This window comes from Triturus cristatus, chromosome 5_2, assembly GCF_964204655.1.
Source record: "Triturus cristatus chromosome 5_2, aTriCri1.1, whole genome shotgun sequence".
Taxonomy (NCBI): Eukaryota; Metazoa; Chordata; class Amphibia; order Caudata; family Salamandridae; genus Triturus; species Triturus cristatus.
The window spans coordinates 413,754,370-413,775,291 of NC_140588.1; the positions used below are offsets into that span (position 1 = coordinate 413,754,370).

The window sequence follows — 20,922 nt, forward strand, 5'->3', positions numbered from 1 at the left end:
CCACACAAAGAGGCGATGCAGGGGAGCGGAGATTAAGGGGCTACATTCAAGTTTACAAGGCTGTAATAAGAGGCGGCAGAATTATGTATCCAAAGCAGCTGGCCTGAGACTGGCCAAAGCCCACCCTCGCAACAGACTGAAATCACAAGTCTCAACCCCCCTTGGTCTACCAATTGGCCTCTTCCAGTGGATTATCGGGTGCTTATCGTTCGCAGCTGGACCTAATCGAGGAAGCGCCCAATTTAGAGAAAAATGCAAAGAATGGTGTTTAGCATACCTGTGCTATGCCCCACTCCCACCCCTCCGCGGAATGACAATGCTCTGCTGTTTAGGACAGGAGCAGATCTTTGGATTGGACCATTAAGACACAATGGGGGCGGGCACCTTCTCCGATCAGCTTTCAGATAAGGGCCGTCCCAAAATCCTGTCACAGCCATTGTGATATTCCTACAAGAATATGTGTGTGCGTCACTCCACACACCAGCCAATGGATGTATCTTGTTACCAGGGTCTGAGGCCTATGGAAATCAGGCAGTGCCCGACGGGCTTGTCTCAGAAGTCTGGGCCATTTAATCTAGCAGTTTGTTGGCGTGTTTTATGGCCAGGTGGGCCGGTTTTTTTCCTGTTGATTTCAATGATATTGTTGTCACAAGCATTAGACTGCAGCAATACCCATACAGTATGTCTTTACAAGTTCAACACTGCTCTGGTTTGCAAATGCGGGCCACTTTTCATCTCTCTTGCACGCTAATCTGGGCCACTTTTATTTTGGTGTCCTGGTCAAATTTTTGTCCCAGTTCGACCCTGCTTGTTACTATTTACCAATCACGTATTCTCATTATTCATATACAAGATGATATATATTTGAATAATTGTATGTTTCCCTCATGGTGATTTATATGTTTATGGAGTGGTTGTTTGTATATGTATTTTTGAGGGTTTTTTAATGGTTTAATGTTCACCAAATCAAACGAACATATATATACTTAGCTGACGCAAGGAAAAGGCCTTCACAGTGGAGTTGTTTGATGGCATGTATTAATGAAGTGTCTTACCGGGAAGATGACTCACAGATGACCTCTTCGGCTACCTTTTTCGTCATCCTATGGGATCTTAGCAAAACCGTCTCACCTTTGAATGTAGCCTGGTCGTTAAATTCAGTACCGTTAAACTAGATAATAGAGCCGACAGTCCTGTACTGCGCTTAGAAACGACGTAAATACTTGTGTGATGCACTTAAAAACAGTGACAGCCAATTTAAAACGTTTCATACCACAAACTAATTTGCCAAATACGAGTCATGTTGCATAAATAAGTTTTTCCTGCAGTGCCCAGCAGATGGCGAAAATATTCACACACAAAAAGCCGAAACTTGTTCCTTTCAAACCAGATGTTAATGTTTTCTTTGGAAATCGGCGTCTCGCCTATGGAAACACTGGCGTTTTTGTGGCACTAATAAGTGAGCGAACCCCACCTTGCCCTCTTCAGAATATTGCATTAAATCACGTACACCCCTGTACAGCGCATGCTTATGGCATGACAAAAAAAAGCAAGCTGGTTCTGAGACGCTGCGGGCTCTTAACGACCGAGATGAAATCGGCAGCATTCCTGGATTTCTTAAAGTTTGTCGGCGGAGGAGGGGGGGAGCCGTGGGCTTTGCAACACGGAGCGCGCAGTGAAGCGAGTGTCTCTTTAAGCTCGCTCGGGCAGCTCTGCGATGCTGCTGCTTTCGTGAGCCGATGTTGCATTCGGGCGGAGGTATTGAGGCTGCCTCCCCAAAACACGCCTCCGGGATCCGACCAGGCAGGCACGAAGGAAGTGCGACTCCTGGCTCGGTGTGAGGCACGGCGGAAAAGAGAAAGCTCGCCACTGAGGAGGAGCGGAGGGCCAGGCCGGTCAGCGACAAGGTAAACTCCCCTGCACTTTAGGACTTTTTCTTGTAAAGCGGGCAACAGCGCGTTGTTTACACCCTGGCAACAAACAACACGGAGAAACACCATGCCCGCGAATTTTAGAAATCTCTATCGCCCTTAAAACTCAAACATTTGCATCGTAAGGTCCTTTTCTCAACTCGGCAACGATTTTAAATGTGTACCCTCGTTTTGCAAGATTTAGAGCAGAAAAGGTGGACCTTATTAACGCGTGTGTATATAAGTTATACTTGGAAAAAATCCTTAATCAACCAGCAAGTTCGGCTGTAATAACATTTGATATGCAATATAATGTTGTTTTCCACAGTCCACATTGCAGAATGTTGTCTTGTTTCAGAGGGCCAAGTTTCTCTCACACAATGGGCCATGTTTATCTCATTCAAAATCAAGTTCCCTCGTCTCAATAAAGACTTCAACTCTTCCAGAATGCGGTAAATTGAATAGCCAACAGCTTCTTCGTACTGATACCAAGTATACGGAGAAGGGGATGAAAGTTTGGTTATAAAATAAAAAAATTCTTCTCTCCTGTCAAAGATGAATGACAGTTAAAAATCGTCACTTGGTGGGCCCGGCCTCACTTTCCGTTTAATGTCTAAACGTGCCCTTCTTTTCGTTCTTCAATGACTCTCTAAGACATAGATGGGCTTCTAAGCATTCCAGGGTGAACTGAGGATCCAGTGGTTAAAAAAAAAAAAAACAGAAAACGTTAACTCTTCAAACGTTTCTGAAAAATTGTTACCGCTGCTTTTTGGCTCTGAACATGATTGCCCTTGTGCAGCAGTTCATGAATCTTGAAATTATAGTATTTGTTTTTGTAAACAGGAAGTGACATTTACATTAATTCACCCGTTGCACACAATCCTAATAAAACGGATTATAGAGGGTTCACGGCCGATTATCGTAAAACTCAATATGAAAACAATTATTATGCATGGCTCAAAATAAATTTTTCACCAATCCAGAAAAACTAGTTCGGGCATATTCGGATATTTGCTTCAGTGCCAGACTGATTTGGAGAACGCTATCCAAATAGGAAGGGGTTGACAGGGTTGGATGAGGAACAAAATTAAACCCTGGCACCAAATGAAAAAGTGGCCCACACTTGTGGATTATTAATTTTCATAACATTTAGATTAATTAGTATCGGTGGAATTATTTTCATCTCTTTCCTTTTCTCTTTACTTCTTTTTGTTATTTTTCTTCACGCTGCATGCCTCACTTTTCTTTTTGTCACTCATTTCATTTTGTTACTCCCTTCCCTTTGTCATTTTGTCCCAGGATGAATGTGTTTCACAGTAATTTTGTCAAAAAACAATTGCTGTGCGTTGTCCAAAAAGTTTTCTTTTTGCTCAGTTTGACTTCCAGCCTTATTTTCTCTCAATTGAAAATGAGGGGCCCTCGTAGTTTTGAAGATGACAAGGTGGCAGCAAACACCTGATGCTCATCTGTCTGCTGCTGGAGACAAAAATAGAGGCTCTTAAATGGCTGCCATCTGTAATGTCTCCTTGCACGCAAAACCCCCTTTCACTCCACCACACGTAGCATTAGTGCTAGCTGTGATGCTCAAAAACCGCATGCCACTCCCTGAGGCTTCATTGCCCCGCTCAAGGAAGGAGACCCACCGCATGCTGTGCCGGCTCAGTTTGGTCCATTGCCCTACTGCACATGACACTAAGCTCCCAGGGTCTGTACTTGGTCATACTGAGGTCTGACATCGGCTGTTCTCCTGCAGCAGCGCTTCGGGTTGTGTGCCAACAACCAAGACAAATGTTGGGAGTTTACTTGCAGCTAAAAAAAACAGCCGACCAGCTGGCATTTGCCATAGGCCCCTCTGGCAATGGCAGATTGCCCGCCCTGCCAATCCGACCCTGGGGTTTGATATGGATGACTGAGCGTGATGCAGACATCTGATACAGAACACAATTGTTTCATTTTGGGGTGTAGCTTCCTTCACATACACATCAATCATTATGGAAGCTTGGCATGCGTGTTTTACTCTGCTATATATCACAGACATAAAGACATTTGAAACATGTAATTTGCCATAGAAGCCACCTACTTGAAGCCATCTCGCTTTACTTTTTGATATCCTTTATTTATGTTTATGTAATTGAGTATGTGTAATGAACGTGCTGTATTGCCCCTGGGTAGTGACTGCTGGTTCGGTGCCCAGCTGCCTGAGGGTGGAAGTAGTTCTGGTAAGGGGTGGGTCCTGAATTCTTTGAGGACAGCACAGTACTCCTTGAACTTGTGGACTAGAACGGATTGGGCTTTTCCTGAGCGGGCCGCCTTCTTTTTATGGTGTAGTTGACAGTAATTTGGAGTTGATGGAGTGATTTAGGACATTGGAGTGACGTTTGTTAGGAGGGGTTAGCCAGATCAACACAGGTTTGTGTGAGTCCTTTCAAATACTTAGTAGACCCTTACTTGGAGTCAGTCGGCCTACAAAGTGGGTGTGCCATTGACAGGCCGTCCAGAGTTCTGTCATGATTGACATTACAGTTCTTCATATTTTGGAGCCATCTTGGCCATGTTTTTTCTAGAAGACACAGACAAGTAATGATGGTGCAATTTTTGACCAAACATTTGTCCAAACTCGAGTGGTTATGCGGGGAGATAAACACCTCCTTGCCCGTGGCCCGATACATGTAAGAGTAGCTGGTTTGTAGCCATATAATTTTCAGTGTTTTGAAGACTGTTATTTCTAGCGCTATGTTCTCTGATATATATGTTAAGTGTGCAGAGTGATTGCAGTAGAAGTGCTGTTTTGCAGGCTTCTGGGAAAGGTCCCAAAAGGAAGCACTTTTCTGGGTGAAACGTATATTCAAAGGCCTAAACATTCGAACATGTAATTCAGCAGTAGAAGCCGGCTTACATTGCACCTCCGACCAGTTTACCTCTCGATTTCTCAAGTTTATGAAGTTGGCCCTGGCAGAAATTAGCAATGCGGTTAACAAATCCATTTTGTGCCTGCCGTAAGGCAAAGGAGCTTGGGCCCTGCACTTTCAGGTCATCGAGGGCCCATGAAGACGTGGAATAGTCATATTTCCCAAAACTTGCCCAGCACAACTTCACTTTTATTGTATGAACAGCCCGCTTTAGAATAGGAGCCATAAGAGAAAATGTAAGAATTCGACAAATGTTTTTTCAAGAATGCTTTTATTCATTCATTTATTTATTTTAATCAAGCAATACAATCTCAATCATTCACTTATTAGGAAGCACACTGTATGGCCTGTCAGAAGGAAATGATGGTCCTGAAACCAGTCCAGAGTGAGTACCAGTATGTGCAGGGTTGACTGGTGTGTTCTTCTAGGAGTGTGGTTGTTGAGCGAGATTATGATTGTGGTGGAAACAACCAGAGAGGTTTAGATTTGGCTTCTGTATCTGACAGATGCTGCCCATGAGGTCCCCATGCATTACTTGCTTCTATCCTGGTCCTCCTTTGTTTGTGGGAGACAGAAGAAATTGAAGATCTCCCTTGGGGGAAAAACCTTGATAGTATTGGAGACCCTCCACTTGGAGCTGCCGGGCTCCTCTTTGACCCAATATATGGACACTTTGGCATTAGGCAGGGTCAGAGCCACTAGTATATTATATAAAGTACAATGGTTCTGTCGGGTATGATAACACAATTACTTTGGTTTACGATTGAATCAAAAGAAGCTAGATATATCAATCAACAAGAAAATAATCATAAAAGGAATTATATTTAAGAGGAACACATGAAAAAATAAACAGTGACAGTACATAAATCACAATGGAATCAGATTTGCTGGGTGACAGGGTATTCTTTATGTATAAATTGCATCATTTATATTATCATCCATATAATTCTTTTTAGCAAAGCAAGGCTACCAAAGTTATAAGCATTAAAGTGAATTTGTGAATCAGTGACATAGTGACATAAGTGACACAATTAGTGCGTAATATATACAAAGTGAGTAGAAAAATTCTATATACAAAGTAAAAACGGGCCAGTGTAGAGAAGAGCAATGGTACAGTTTCCAAGGATGACTCAAGTTCTTTATGAAACCGGGTCTTGAACTGGGCCTAGGTGCTGTCGACGTTTCAACCCTAAATATGCGATCTTAAATCGTCATGCGGTTCTTCATCAGGACTTAAAATAAACAATGGCAACCTGCAGGAGCAAGTAAAGTGCGTGTCAAAAATAATACTTGATACTGAAATTCATGTGTTCCAAATACCACAAAAATGTGGTGATGGAGATGAATGGCCATAACTCACCTAGCAGTTAGTCTAGGACGGCCTAATATTCGCACATTGTAGAGCCGAATCACTCATCCAATGGAATTTCTGTAAATCAAGGTTAAATAAAGTAAACCTATCGAAATTTATACATGGGGTAGTTGCTTAAAATTTAATTTTACTAATCATCCAACCACCACCAATAGTGTGAAAAAGCTCAAGAAACAGTTGAGGGGACTACATGAAACGCATGACCCCTTGTAAATTGAATCGCATACGGTAAGTGAATGGTATACAAGCATCCTTATCCAAAAGCAAGTAAGGCCATGAATGGATAAACAAATTACTCAAAGGACGCCGCACAGTATATCAGAGGCTAAAAATGTATTTTTTTCTCACCGGGGTAACAAAAGCAGGTAATGCTTTTAAACTGAATTTGTAAAGCAATTACCATGGTTAATATATGGATGTGACTAATCGAAGAGCTAATTGTGGGAGTCTCTAGGCAGACTCAAACGCATATTTAATTCGATGTTCTGAGGCATACACTCGACAACGAGGGAAAGTGCTAGGAATTGCGTAACTGAGAACCTAGTCATGGCTCACCTCCAAAAGAAAACTTTTGGCTACGAGACTCAGTTGGGTGTGAAGTAGCCGTCAAATCCAATTTAGAAAAGATGTCGTTTGAAAAATCTAACAGCGTCTATAACAAAAGACAACAGACGCATGCTCAGTTAAATATTCTCGGCAAAACAATCGAAAGAAACAAACTTAGGCATGCTACTCACGGACTCACTTTCGAAAATAGCAACAAATTGCATCAAAGCAGTATTGAATCCTGCCATTCAGCCACCTTTCGTCAATGTGGGAAAGCCGCGTTTAAAACGCAACTAACAAACCAGCTACTATTTGTAAGTATCCTTATACCTCCCTGAATGACGTAAGACGTCAGACGCGACGTGTTAGTTGCCAGGCAACCGAGGTCGCGTCAGAGAACCAAGCAGCCGATAGAGAGCCGTATCAGCACGTCAGTCCTTAGCTGACGTAAGGCGTCTAGTGCTCAATAAAAAATTAGCGGAAAGCATGCCGTAATGGTTACTGAGCAACAGGGATTGCGGCAAGAAGCCAGACTGAACGTATCAAAGTACTTCTAGACAACATGATGCAGCTATTACACATAGTGTATTTGTTGGAAAAAAACAAAACAAAATTGAACGAAAGATACATACTTTCAAAGACATTTTCATGAACCAATTTGTGAACCAATTGCATGTAAAAGACAAGTTTGTTTCAATAAAGTTTCAGACTCTCTCTGCAAGTGAGGCACATTGAGCATTTTCATGAACCAATTTGTAAACCAATCGCATGTAAAAGACAAGTTTGTTTCAATAAAGTTTCAAAGTCTCACTGCAAGTGAGGCACATTGAGCACGATGGTGACATACCTTAAAATCCTCTGTGCACCACATACATCTAAGAAACTAAACAGAATATGCAACAGTGTCCACATCAATAGCCTAACCTAATCAAAAAGGTAAATATCAATGGCTGGCAATATTTAAGTAGTATCAATAAATCTGAGGGTATATCAAGGTGACAAAAAGAAGTGGATTACAGTTGCCCCATCTGTCTGGACGTTTCTTCAAATTCATTCAAACCGTGTTGGACAGTATTAAGGGAATGTATCCACCTACATTCTTTTCTTTTTAAATTACGTGTAATCGACCCCCCTCTTGGAGCTGAACTTACTTTTTCTAACACCCACCATCTAATATTTTCTGGCTGATGGTTCTGCGAGAGAAAGTGATCCACCATAGGGGCCCCTTGCGTTCTGCATCTGATGCGACTCATGTGTTGGAGTATCCTAGCTTTTATCTTTTGTGTGGTTTGACCCACATACAGTAAGTCACAAGGACAACTTATTGCATAAATTAGATTGGTACTATTGCAATTTGTGAAACTCAGTGATTTATATGTTCTGTTATGATAGGTAAAAGAGGATCCCTCCACTGTCAACAGACAGGCTTTGCAATGGCCGCATTTGTGGTGGCCCATGATGGGAGGTAGGCCCAGTTGGTCTCTGAGTCCCAGAGGTTTAGGTGGCTCAAGGTATGCCTTGACAACATTGTCTTTAACACTCCTGCCCCATTTAAAGGCAAATAGTGGTTCCTCAGTAGTTGGAAGCTCACTAGCAACAAGATTCCAGTATTTTTTCATAATCTTTTTGATGTCGTTACTTTTAGTATTGAATGTTGTCACGCATGCAATACTCTCCGTTTTAGGTGTTCTCTCTTTCACTTGTAGGAGTTGGTCCCTTGGGCAATACCAGGCGCGCTTCCGTGCGCGTTTCAGAAGGCCAGTTGGATACCCCCTCTCCTTTAAGCGAGTAGTAAGGATCTCCGTTTCCTTGAAAAAATCAGCCCGGCGTGTACAATTCCTTCTTAACCTGAGGTATTGACCATATGGAAGGTTGTCCCTCAGGCTGCGTGGGTGGTGGGAGTCATATTTGAGGAGAGTGTTCCTCTCTGTGGGTTTACGATACAGATCAGAAACCAACTGTCCATCATCAACTTTAAATGTTAAATCTAGGAAGTCAGTTGTTTTGTTGTCATTCATCATGGTGAATTGAATATCACCCGATCTTGTATTTAACTAATCATGGAATCGCTTGAGTTCCTCCTCAGTGCCTGACCAAATCATTATCACATCGTCTATGTAACGTTTCCAAACCATAATATGGTTGATAAATGGATTTTGATGACTGTAAAGATGTTCCTCCTCATATGCATCCATAAAGATATTGGCCAGGCTCAGCGCATAGGTAGCCCCCATCGCAACGCCTTTGCATTGGTAATAAAATTGCTTCATTTCATTGCAATTTCCAAGAGGCCAATTAGGAAATCCGTTGGTATCCAATGGGGTCTTATTCTCCTATCAAGGGTAGCTCTAATCACCTCGAGGGCCCCAGCCTGGGGAATAGAAGTGTAGAGCGAAGATACATCCAATGTGACGAGCAATTGAGTTTGAGTGTCAAATGGTTGTCCTTCCAACAGCTGAATAATGAGCAAGTATCATGCACATATGATTTAGTCTCAGGTATCCAGGGTTGTAAAAAATGATCTATAAACTGATTAAGTGGTTCCAAAATAGACCCACAACCAGAGACGATTGGTCTACCTGGCGGTTTCTCTAAGCGCTTGTGTATTTTTGGAAGGGTATAGATGGTAGGAATCCTAGCTTCCTTTTTATTTAAAAAGTCACATTCTGGCTGACTTAGGAAACCCATTGCCACTCCATCCATGGTTAACTTTTCAATCCGTGATTTCACCTCAGCCGTGGGATCCCTTGGTATAGGACAATAACTGTCTCTGATTCCCAATTGGAGCTCCATTTCAGCAATATAGTCTTGCGTATTCTGCAGGACCACCGCCCCGCCCTTGTTGGCGGCTTTAATCACAATTGCCTCGTTGGTTCCCAATGTGGACAATGCCAGTCTTTCCTGCTTGCTGATGTTATACTTTATATATTTCTTCTTCTCCATCAACTCCATAATTTCTTCAAGGACAATTTTTTCATATGCAAGTATTTTCTCGCTCATCATATATGCACTTGGTGTAAATGTAGAGGGGGGTCTGAATGGTGTAGCTGCTGCAGCTGGAACATAGACATTTTTACTGAAGTAATATTTCAAACTGATTTTCCTGAAGAAACGTTGCAGTTCAACCTTAACATTAAAGGAGTCAGGAACAGTCGTAGGAACAAATGTTAATCCTTTAGCAAGGACCATCCTTTCCTCGATAGATAATCTGTAATCAGAGAGATTAATTCTAGGATCCAAGGTTCTAACTGTCAATGGATCAGAAATTTCTTGAGGCGTTGTAGAACAGATATAATTTTGAGGAACAGACAAAGTGTCATCGGGAAAGTTAGGTTGTGGGATTATGGTGGAAATGGTATCAGAATTATCCAACCATAAGGTTTCTATTGCAATATCATTAGTTTCCTGTCGTTCCATTGTCCCCCCAACTGTATCTATGACCATCGGACTCTGAGTGGACTCATATGTCTCAGGTCTGTGTTGTAAGCAAAGTAAGGGCAACGACAACATAAATGTCTGGGTCTCTGTGGATCTGTGATGAAGTGGTTGGACCAATACTAGTTGGAGTGAGGTACGGATTGGGAATCACTAGAGTATCCATGTGTATGTTCACCATCTGTATGTTTGCCTGCGGGTCGAGATCTCGCCATGTGTTTCTGGCAGAAAGAAACGGACCCGTGAGTTGGTGCGCCGAGTGTTCCCACCCCTGTGGTTGTTCCATCCTCTTGTTTGTCCCCAGAACTGCTCTGGGCCACCCCCCCTGTTCGATTGTCGGTGGCCCTCCCCTAAAAAATGGGACACTTGGTTGACCTGACGGTTAGCCACTAGTAGGCAGATTCACTAGTTATTCCCATGTCCGAGCCAATCTTGACTAGGCATGGGGCACAATTTATGGAGCACATCTTCTAGTTTGGCCATTCAGATACTTATGTCAGGTCTAAGTGGGTGATGTCTTGCAGGTCACCACTGACTGGGATACCAGTACTGGTTGACAGGGTCTAGAGCAAATGGTGGGATCCTGCTCGAATCGGTCTGGACGAAGGGTAGGAGTAGCCGTTTCCTGCATCAAGGAAAGAAAACACTGTACTATTCAGTGTTATAGTCTGGCCCTGATTCGTTGGAGCCCCTTACGCATCACTATGGGGTGCATTTAGGTTTTTCTCCAACTAAAGTAACCACTTATTAGGGTGCTGTAAGAGTGGTAAGTGCTAAATAGGTGCTATCACTACCAGTAAGTGTGTGAACTTTTTTTGTTTGGTCCTGATGAATTGCGGTTTAATTAACCATAGCAAGAAACATGTTGACCCCTTTTTAGAGCCAACCTTACTACCTTGCAGCAGGGAGGCGCTTCTTTTTGGTTTTAGTCAAGAGTGGGACCCTGCTTATTAAACTGTTGTTATTTTGGGCCCCAACTACTAGTTTTAAAGTTTCATTAGAACACACTACACTTAGGGCCCTCACCCGCACTACACCAACCGGCTTAAAGGAAAAAAGATCTCCATCAAAAGTCCCCGATAAGGGCGCCGATCGGGGATTGCAGCGCCGCCCCGATTCGGATCAGACCTGATGATGAAGCATGACATCTAGCTGGCTGGATGTGTGAGGGTCTTTTTCCTAAAGGAGGAAGTTTCTCCTGATTTCACTGATTTATAGATCGTTGTAGGCCTTCTTTATCTAATCACACCCTCTAGGAACAGCATACATCTTTATATTTATCCTGCTTCACTGCCCAGGTGTTAGGATCCACACCAGATATTGGTCAACTGTCTTATCAGGTGGCTCCTTAGGACTTAACCCAACCAAGGTAGTGACTCCTGGAGTTGGTGACAGTGATGCACTTGAAAGTGGTGCATAAGTGAAAATGTATTGGGGGGGGGGGGAACGCTGGAAAGCAAATTTGGGGGACACAACAGGGTGTGTCTAGGGAAAACCTTTGCTCAGTGGTTACCAGCCTGACACCAGAGCACTCCCTCCATGGGTTCCTATTAGAGACCCTCCCTAGAGCCCATCACAGTTTCATCTCTACAATACTTTTTCTCTGATTGGTTCTAAGCAACATCTGCAAGGCACTACACCATCCTGCACCAGCATCTTCTCCCCACTCAGGTAATCCTAGGATCTACAGACCCCTGTATCTGATGGTTGAGACCTGAATTTAGCATGCGTACCGATTATATAATTGTTATCCCTATGGCACTTAGAAGCGCAGCTCAGTCACTCTTTCCCACCCCGGCATACATTCAGAAGAAAGTCTCACACTCTCTTTCAACCTCCTCTGAGCTCATCTCAGTCCTTTTGGTTAAGCCGCGGGTGAAGCCTCGTAATGCCTTTGTGCGCCTCTGTCTCTGGCATTCACGTCACTGGAGAAACTCGACATGTCGGCTTCAGTTGTCAAGGCACCGCTTCTCCAGCAGTTATGGCCTCATTGGCCTATCAGACTTATAGCGGTGACGTGCAAGTGCTGCCACCCAAGCCGATCAGGTTCACAAAGACGATGCACAGTTGAAGCCTCTCAGGTTCACAATGGCAGCCTCTCAGGCTGATAAGGTTGACACAGTGGCAACGTCTTTTTTTTTTCTTTCTTTTTTTTTCTGGTGTGGATAGCCCTAAAATCACGTCTGTAGTGGATGAAAATGGACATGACAGCACTTGGTTTACTGCAATCTTTGGGACTGGAAGATCCACTCATGATACAGGTTGCTCCTGGCTTTGCTTTCTGATACTGTTTACTTTCTCTGGGTGCTCCACACACCAGGAACATGGTGTGGAGGCATCTCCTTCCGAGTCTCTCTTGCAGGGTCCGGCACACTGCTTCCCACTCTCAGCAGGCTTCTAGGCACTAGGGAGTCCCTCCGCTCATCAAGCAGAAAGTGCAGTTTTCAAGGGATGTCTCCTCACCTCTGGGAGACGGGCTGTGGGGCAGACACGAACCTGTTAACAAAGAGCTCTTCAATTTCTATGTGGAGCACTAGTTTATTTGGTCAAGAAGGACAAGGGATTTGAACAAAATCGATGGATTGGATACCATCCATATGCACACTTTCCAGACAGGATGTGGATTCACTGTCTTAAACTTCGGAACAGGTTTGGGGTGGCCTTCTTAGGCTGCTGTCTGGACACAGCCATTGTTTAAAGGGATGCTTTTCACAGCCAGTAGCAATGGGGCTGTCTCCAAGCAGGAACACTCACAACTTGGGTACAATGAAGTGTGGCGTGGAGTGGCATATAGTAGCGTTGAGTGCCATGGAGAGGAGTGAAGTGGAGTGTCATGGAGTAGCGTACAGTGTTGTGGAGTGTCATGGACAGAGTAGAGTCTCACAGAGTGGAAGGGCGTAGAGTTGAGTGTCGGGGTGTTGTGGAGTGGCGTAGAGGGCGTGGCATAGATTACAGCAGTGTAGATTGTCAAAGTGGAGTGGCATAGATTGGAGTAGTGTTTCAAAGAATAGAGTGGAGTAAAGTGGCATAAAGGGAGTTGCATATTGCGACGTAGAGTGGAGTAATGTAGAATAGCGTAGAGTGCTATAGAGTGGTGTGGCATAGAGTGGAGTAGAGTGTCAGTGGAGCAGAGTTTAATGGAGCAGATCATCATAGAGTGGCCTAGAGTGAAGAGGCGTAAAGTACAGTGGCGCAGAGTAGATTGGCATAGAGTGCAGTGGCTTTGAGTGCAGTGGCATAGAGTAGAGTGGTGCAGAGTAAATTGCAGTGGCATTGGGAGGAGTGGCGTAGAGTGAAGTGGCATATAGTGGAGTGGGGCTTGGTAGAGTGTAGTAGTGCAGGAAAGAGTGCAGAGGTGTAGAATAGAGTGAGTAAAGTGCACTGGTTTAGAGTGTAGTCTTGCTGAGTAGAGTATCAGAGTGCAGGGTCGTAGAGGGAGGCAGAGAGCAGTGACGTAAAGTATAGTGGTGCCGAGTAGAATAGAGTGGCTTAGAGTGCAATGGTGTAGAGTGACGTAGCATGCAGTGGCATAGAGTAGAATGTTGTAGAGTATATTGGCGTAAAGTGCTTTGGTGCAAACTAGTTGGTGAAGGAGCAGTGGCGTAGGGTGAATTGGTTTTGAGTAAAATTGTGTAGAGTGCAGGGGTTTAGAAAACAGTGGCGAAGAGTGGAGTGGTGCAGGGTAGAGTATAGTGGTGCAAGGTAGAGTGCAGTGTCATAGTCGATTGGCGCAGCATAGAGTGCAGTGGCGTAGAGCAGATGAAGTGTTGTGGAGAAGTGTGGAGTGGTGTATAGTAGAGTGGGGTATAGTGCACTGGCATAAAGTTGAGAGGCGTAGAGTGAAGTGGCATAGGGTACAGTGCAGTGGTGCATAGTAGATTAGAGTGGCATAGAGTTCAGTGCTCCAGAATAGAGTGCAGTGGTGTAGAGTAGTGTGGCGTAAAGTGCATTGGTGTAGACTGCAGTAACATACAGTGGTGCAGAGTAAAGTCACAGATTGCAATCCTGTAGAGTGGCCTAGAATGTAGCGGCGTAGAGGATAGTGACGTACAGTGCAGTGGTGCAGAGTAGATTAACATGGAGTGCAGTGGTGTAGAGTGGATTGGTTTTGAGTAAACTGGAGTAGGGAGAATTGGTGTAGAGTGCAGTGGCATAGAGTGCAACGGTGTAGAATAGAGTGGCACAGTTTGGAGTGGCAGAGTGGCGTTGAGTGCCCTGGTATAGAGTAGATGGTTTCAGAGTAGAGATTAAGTGGTGCAGAGTAGATTAAAGTGGTTTAGAGTGAATTGGCGTAGAGTGGATCAATGTAGAGTGGCGTAGAGAGTAGTGTTGCAGAGTAGAATGACAGAGTGAAGTTGCATAGAGTGGAGTGATTTGAATCGAGCCGTTTGCAAATGGTAAAATGCATGATATATACGGCCTACAATCTTTTACCCGTGGCATATTCTTACCTCAGGACAGCGCAACTGAACATTTTGCTTTCATTAACGCAATGGAAACAAACGTTCTTGTGAACAATAGAAGTTCATGTGTATCACCAGCTGCCACCACTACTTTTGGGTCCCTTGGGATTCCTGACACAGCCCGTTTTTCCAATTTTGTTCATCGTTTCCTCTCAGAATGCCTTAAGCTACAGTATAGTTATGAGAGACAAGGGAACCCGAAGGTAATACACTAGGGACCTTGGGCATTAACTTATTACAAAAAACAGTGGACCCTAGTAGGTGGGGGATTAAGATAAGGATAGACACAAACTAAATAGTATTTATGTCCTTTGTCCAGCCGGACAGGAATTTATTTGGCGATGCACAAAATCAGAAAGTAATGTCAAGGGGGCACAGCCTGTGACCTACAGTGAACAAGATAAAACAACAAATATAGGCAACAGCGAGCAAATCGGTCTGTATACTTATAATCAGTGAACAGACTTGATTATAATTTGAGTGACCATTGTACATAGCATTCACAAGCATATTCAGTACATATGATCCTATTGTGTCGACGACGTTTCGATGCCGAAAAACAAAATAAATGGCATCATCTTCAGGACAAATATATAAATCCTGTTTGTCTTGGAATTATAAACAACTTGCCTTTCATGCAAGGCTGGTCCATAAAGCGGGGAAGGTAGTTCAGGTAGAGAAAGATTAAGACCATCAGTGGTGCGTCGATATCAGGACATCCCGCGTATTTATCAAGGAAACCGTCCAGATCACGGCTCAAGTGGTGCCGGTTGCAGAATCGCAGGACGCGGTATCTCTGGCAGGGATCGGCATCGAAATGTCGACGACACAATAGGATCATATGTACTGAATATGCTTGTGAATGCTATGTACAATGGTCACTCAAATTATAATCAAGTCTGTTCACTGATTATAAGTATACAGACCGATTTGCTCGCTGTTGCCTATATTTGTTGTTTTGTCTTGTTCACTGTAGGTCAAGGGCTGTGCTCCCTTGACATTACTTTCTGATTTTGTGCATCGCCAAATAAATTCCTGTCCGGCTGGACAAAGGACATAAATACTATTTAGTTTGTGTCTATCCTTATCTTAATCCCCCAACTACTAGGGTCCACTGTTTTTTGTATTAAGCTACAGTATAGGCATGCTTGGTGTATAAAAATCATGCCTGTCAAAGTTACATTGAACACACTGCGTAGTGGTATCTGGATACATGTGTTAAAGCCCATTTTGAGTATAAACTAATTGATGCAAGTGCTTAAAGTGCCTTTGTTTATGCTTGTAGTTAAATGAAATGCACTAGGTTAGTCTTCACAGATATTGCTCTTGGTTGCCTGTGAGAGGTGTATTCACCACCATGTCCCAATTCTTTCTGCTCTAAACAGCCAAGGTCCCCAGCTGGCCTATCACTGTATCATACAGTGCAGAAATGAGTTTCCCTGTTGCATTCATTTTTGTAAATTGTTTTAGCTATTTTTGGACAACAAACATATACCAGAATATCCCATAATAGTTCAGATCATAGTGGGTCCATTGAGCATGGCCACCGTTAACATAGGTGCAGGTGAATGATGACTAGGTTGCCTAACCCAATGAAGCTTTTTGAGGATGGGACTCTTAATACAAAAGAGGGGGCGTATATGGAATGGCTATTGGATCCCTATGTTAGCCCAGCTTCTTGTGTATGAGGGGCTGTGAATTCTCCGATAGAGCCTAAACTATTGAAGGGCTGGTGTAGTAAGGGTAATGTGATAGAAGGCCATGGGGAGTCTGATACCGGTCTTCACACGAGGGACAACCAGAAAATGCGTAGAGCCACTCTGCTGTGTTGAGGCGGTCTTAGATGGTCATCTAGAGCTATTGAGAATGCAGTGAGGGGAACCAATGTTGGCTCTTTAAAGGGATTGATGGGGTTCAAGAGGTCTTGGGCTCAGAGTCCCTGCAGTTGGGAGGGTCACTTAGTCTAAAGAGCAGTGCCTCCTAGTTCTCGGGCTATAGGACAAAGGCATAGGCCCAGTGCCTCCTCTGCAGAGAGCCATGGCTTCGGCTTTTGCTCAGCGACATTGCATCTTGAACTATGCCTCGGCCGATGTGGTGCTGGGGGTTTCTACTTCAAGGTTATGTACCTTTTAGTGACAATGAGAGCAAGATTGAAGAAACACCCCACTATTTTTTGTTGGTGGGACCTACTCTATATCCAGATGGCCCCCGCTTCTCATGATCTGGTCTCCTGTTAATCGTGACCATTTTGGGCTTGGACAACACTGCGTCCCATAAGGGACAAATTGGGGGCAGTCCCACAGCACGTGCTTCATGTCTGCTGCGGTGGTGCTGCATCTGTTGCAGAGGTCTGTGGCTTCAGGGAATATTCTGGCGATCCGCTAAGGGGAGAGTTAGACCCTGTGCAATACATAAAACTGAATGAGTTTAAGATGGGTATTCTGTGACACCTCTCTTGGGTATGGCTACGCTTTAGCCCACTCTTGTCATGGAGGGTTGGGTTGAACTTTGCTTCCTAATTACCTTTCAGGGGCCTCAGTGAGGTGTGTGTCAAAGCCACCAAAGCACTTGTAAGCCAGCTTATTGGTCTGTGACCATTGTCCAGCAAATGTAAGGTTTGCAGTAGCTGATCAGTGTCTGGTTCTCTGTTGTGGATGGCACAGATATCCCTAAGTGCACCCTTTAAGGAGGCATAGGGGAGAAATTGCCCCTCGTTCAGCCCATTTTTGTTTTTAGCAGGATCAGGAAAGTGTGCAGTTGACAATTTTGGAGTAGATATCCCAGAGTGCGGATCCTTGCCTGGTCTGGGGCATGCAAATCCCATTTTTTCCAAAAGTCAAAGTTTGAAGGCCAAGAAGAAGTATTGCCGGTGTATAGAGAAGAATCTTTTGTGGCCTTTAAGGCTTTGGTGAAACGGGCATGGGACACATGGAGGAGGAGTGGGTGGCCATGGTTAGGCCAGGTTCTGGAATTACTAGTGATAGTAATTGGATGTCGGTGAGTGGAGGGCCTGTCGTGCAGGTTTCTTCAAGGAATCAATCGGCAAGCCAGTAGGAGAGCCACTGTAGTTGGGCTGCCACATAATAATATTCGAAGTTGGGGTCCTACGGCCCACGTGGTCTGGCGGGTGCTGTAGTTGTGAGAGGGCCACCATCCTTCAAGAGTTATGGCATATTAAGTAACCCAAGAGCTTGTTTAGTTCCGGGAAGAACATCTGGGGACATCTACTGGGAGGTTGGCGAAATAGTACAAGAGGTGAGGAAGCATCACTATCTTGGAAACTGTGATGCGGCCAATAACAGACAATGGGAGGAACCAGCAAAAGGTCACCTGTGACCGAAGTGCTGGGACCGCTGTTGTCAGGTTCCCATGGAGCAGGTTCTGTACCATGTGGTTCAAGCGGATGCTGAGGTAGCGAAAGGAAGTGGGCTTCTAGCAGATCAGCCCCTCACCCAAGTTTAGGAATATGGAGTCCATGTCAGGCCCCAAGGGAAAAATACAGGATTTTTCCCAACTCACCCAGAGGCTGCACTAAACTCCGCCAGCAATAGGAGAGTGATGAGATGATAAGAGGACATCATCTGCGTATCATAATATCATGTAGACTCTGTCAGGCAGAGGGAAGCCCCAGTGTCCGCCGCACCGTCTAACCCAGGTCACCAGAGGCTCCATTGCTAAAGCAAATAGAACTTGCGAGAGTGGGCAGCCCTGCCTTGTTTCCCTGCCCACAATGATAAACTTGGAGAGAAGGCCCCCAAGCTTGACAGTGACTGTAGGGTCCGTGTACAATATGCGGATCAGGCAAACATTTCCTGAACCAAAGCAAAATTTGGACAGGATGCAAAAGAGGCAATCCCAATTGAGGGCATTGAATGGCTTTGCAAGTCCAGCAATAGGGCAACAACTCTAAGGCGTGTTCCTGCCTGGTATGAAATCATTTTGGTCTACGTTAACCAGTCAAGATATCACTCACTGGATGCAGGGGACTAGGATCCTACTGAGGATTTTGTAATCCGTGTTTACTATAGTGATAGGGCAATACAAGGCTAGGTCGATGGGGTCTTTTCCATGATTTAAATGGTGAGACCATTAACCCCTTTGGTGCTCATGATGGCATGGTTCCGTCATGAGCACCAGTGCTCCTGTGCTCATGACTGAACCATTCCGTCATGTGCACAGGCGCACAAAATCCCTCTACTGCAGACAGCAGAGAAATTTCCTTTTTTTTATTTTTGCCTCGGGAGGTGGGGAAGAGCTTCCCCAACCTCCTGAGGCTTTTTGTTTCAATGTAATGACGATGGCACGCATATGATTTTTTTCTTTTTCATCTAAATTTGAGGTTTGCATGGGATTCTGGGTAGGAAAACGGTGTCTAGTCTTTGGAAATGTCTGGGATTGGTAGGTTTCCCTAGATAGCAGCCGAGTCCGTGATCAAAAACGCAGGTGTCGCTCACAAAACAAGGAATTTTTGTAATCGATAATTTTGAAGTCCCCACAGTATGTTTTGGGCCATTCCCTGTTGTGGGAAATAGGCCCACCCACACAATTGAGGGGTACCATTTTTATCCGGAGACTTTGGGGAATGCTGGGTGGGTGTAAGTTTGCGGATCCACAAAGATTCCAGAATTTTCCATCACAGCAATGTGAGGAAAATGTATTCTTTTTTTTTTAACAAAGTTTGAGGTTTGCAAGGGATTCTGGGTAACAGAACCTGGTGAGAGCCACACAAGTCACCCATCCTGGTTTCCTCTGGATGTCTAGTTTAATTTTTTTTTTATAGGTTTGCTAGGTTTCCTTTGGTGCCGGAAGAGCTACGGTCTGAAACCCACAGCTAGGCACATTGCGAAAAAATGGCCAGTTTTCACTGGAAAAATGTGATGTGTCCACATTGCATTTTGGGCCGTTTTCTGTCATGGATACTAGGCCTACTCACAACAGTGAGGTACCATTTTTATCGGGAGACTTTGGGGAATGCTGGGTGTATGGAAGTTTGTGGCTACACGTAGATTCCAGATCTCTCCATCACAGAAATATGAGGAAAATTTGTTTTTTTTAAAACAAAGTTTGAGGTTTGCAAGGGATTCTGGGTAACAGAACCTGGTGAGGGCCACACAGGTCAACCCATCCTGGATTCCCCAGGGTATCTAGTTTGACAAAATGTATAGGTTTGCTAGGTTTCCCTAGGTGCAACCGGATGGGGGTCCAAAATCCACAACTAGGGACATTGCAAAAAAAGGGTCAGTTTTCACTGGAAAAATGTGATGTGTCCGCGTTGCATGTTGGGCCTTTTCCTGTCGCAGACACTAGGCCTACCCACACAAGTGAGTTAGCATTTTTATCGGGAGACTTAGGGGAACAGAGAATAGTAGATCAAGTATTATTACCAGTTGACTTTCTTACCATTTCTGCCTTCCAAATGAATGTAAGACAATTTGTAAACAATGTCATTTTGAAAAATGACCTCTAATTCATATGCTTGTATGGGTACCCACATTTGTGGAGATGTGCAAATAACCACTGCTTCTAAACTCTATATTTTGTTCCCATTTCAGAAATATATAGGTTTCTTTGGTACCTATTTTTCAGTCTTTATATTTTACCAAAGGTGACTGACATTTATGGTAACTTCACAAGCATCGACCGGCAGAGTAACTGTAATACCTACCCCAAGAATGACCTAACTGGCTTATCCGACTTTATAATTCCCTCAGTTGAACAAATATCAGACCTTATTCTATTAATTAAATCAGGCTCTCCATTTGATCCCTGCCACCCAGTTTAATACATTTGATCCCTACACAAATGGCAGTGTATCTGGGCTCTATCATTAACACAGTATTCACCAGTGGAATTTTTCCCACTGAATGAAAACGGACCTCAGTTCTCCCTCTCTTGAAGAAAGTTGATCTTGATAGTTCAGAAGTCGGTAACTATCGCCCTATCGCAAGATTACCCTTCGCTGCCAAAGGTATTGCGAGGTTAATGAATAAACAAATGACTCAATACATTGATTTCTCTGGCTTACTGGATGAAACACAACATGGTTTCAGGAAATTTCACAGCACCGAATCAGCCTTAATCACCGCTACTGAGGATATTCGGTCAATTCTAGACGAAGGAGGCACGGCCGCCTTGGTGTTGCTTGACCTCTCGGCGGCCTTCGACACGGTCAGCCATGAGATCTTGGCTGCCCGTATTCAAGAAGCAGGAATAAAAGGCATGGCACTAGAACTCCTAAAATCCTTTTTAACCAATCGGCAACTTAACGTAGCAATGGGATCAGCAAC

The 20,922-nt window shown here is 44.1% G+C and overlaps 1 protein-coding gene across 2 annotated transcripts in view; it reads left to right on the plus strand.

Moving 5' to 3' along the window:
* Window positions 1-467: 467 nt before the first annotated feature.
* TWSG1 (twisted gastrulation BMP signaling modulator 1) overlaps window positions 468-20,922 on the plus strand; it is a 133,818-nt gene continuing 113,363 nt past the window's right edge. Inside the window, exon 1 of one of the 2 annotated variants that reach the window (XM_085607329.1) lies at window positions 468-605. The gene's annotated coding sequence lies outside the window, so the exon portion shown is untranslated. Of the gene's footprint in view, window positions 606-1,646; window positions 1,908-20,922 lie in introns of those variants that run through there. The other variant, XM_085607328.1, reaches the window with a different exon arrangement.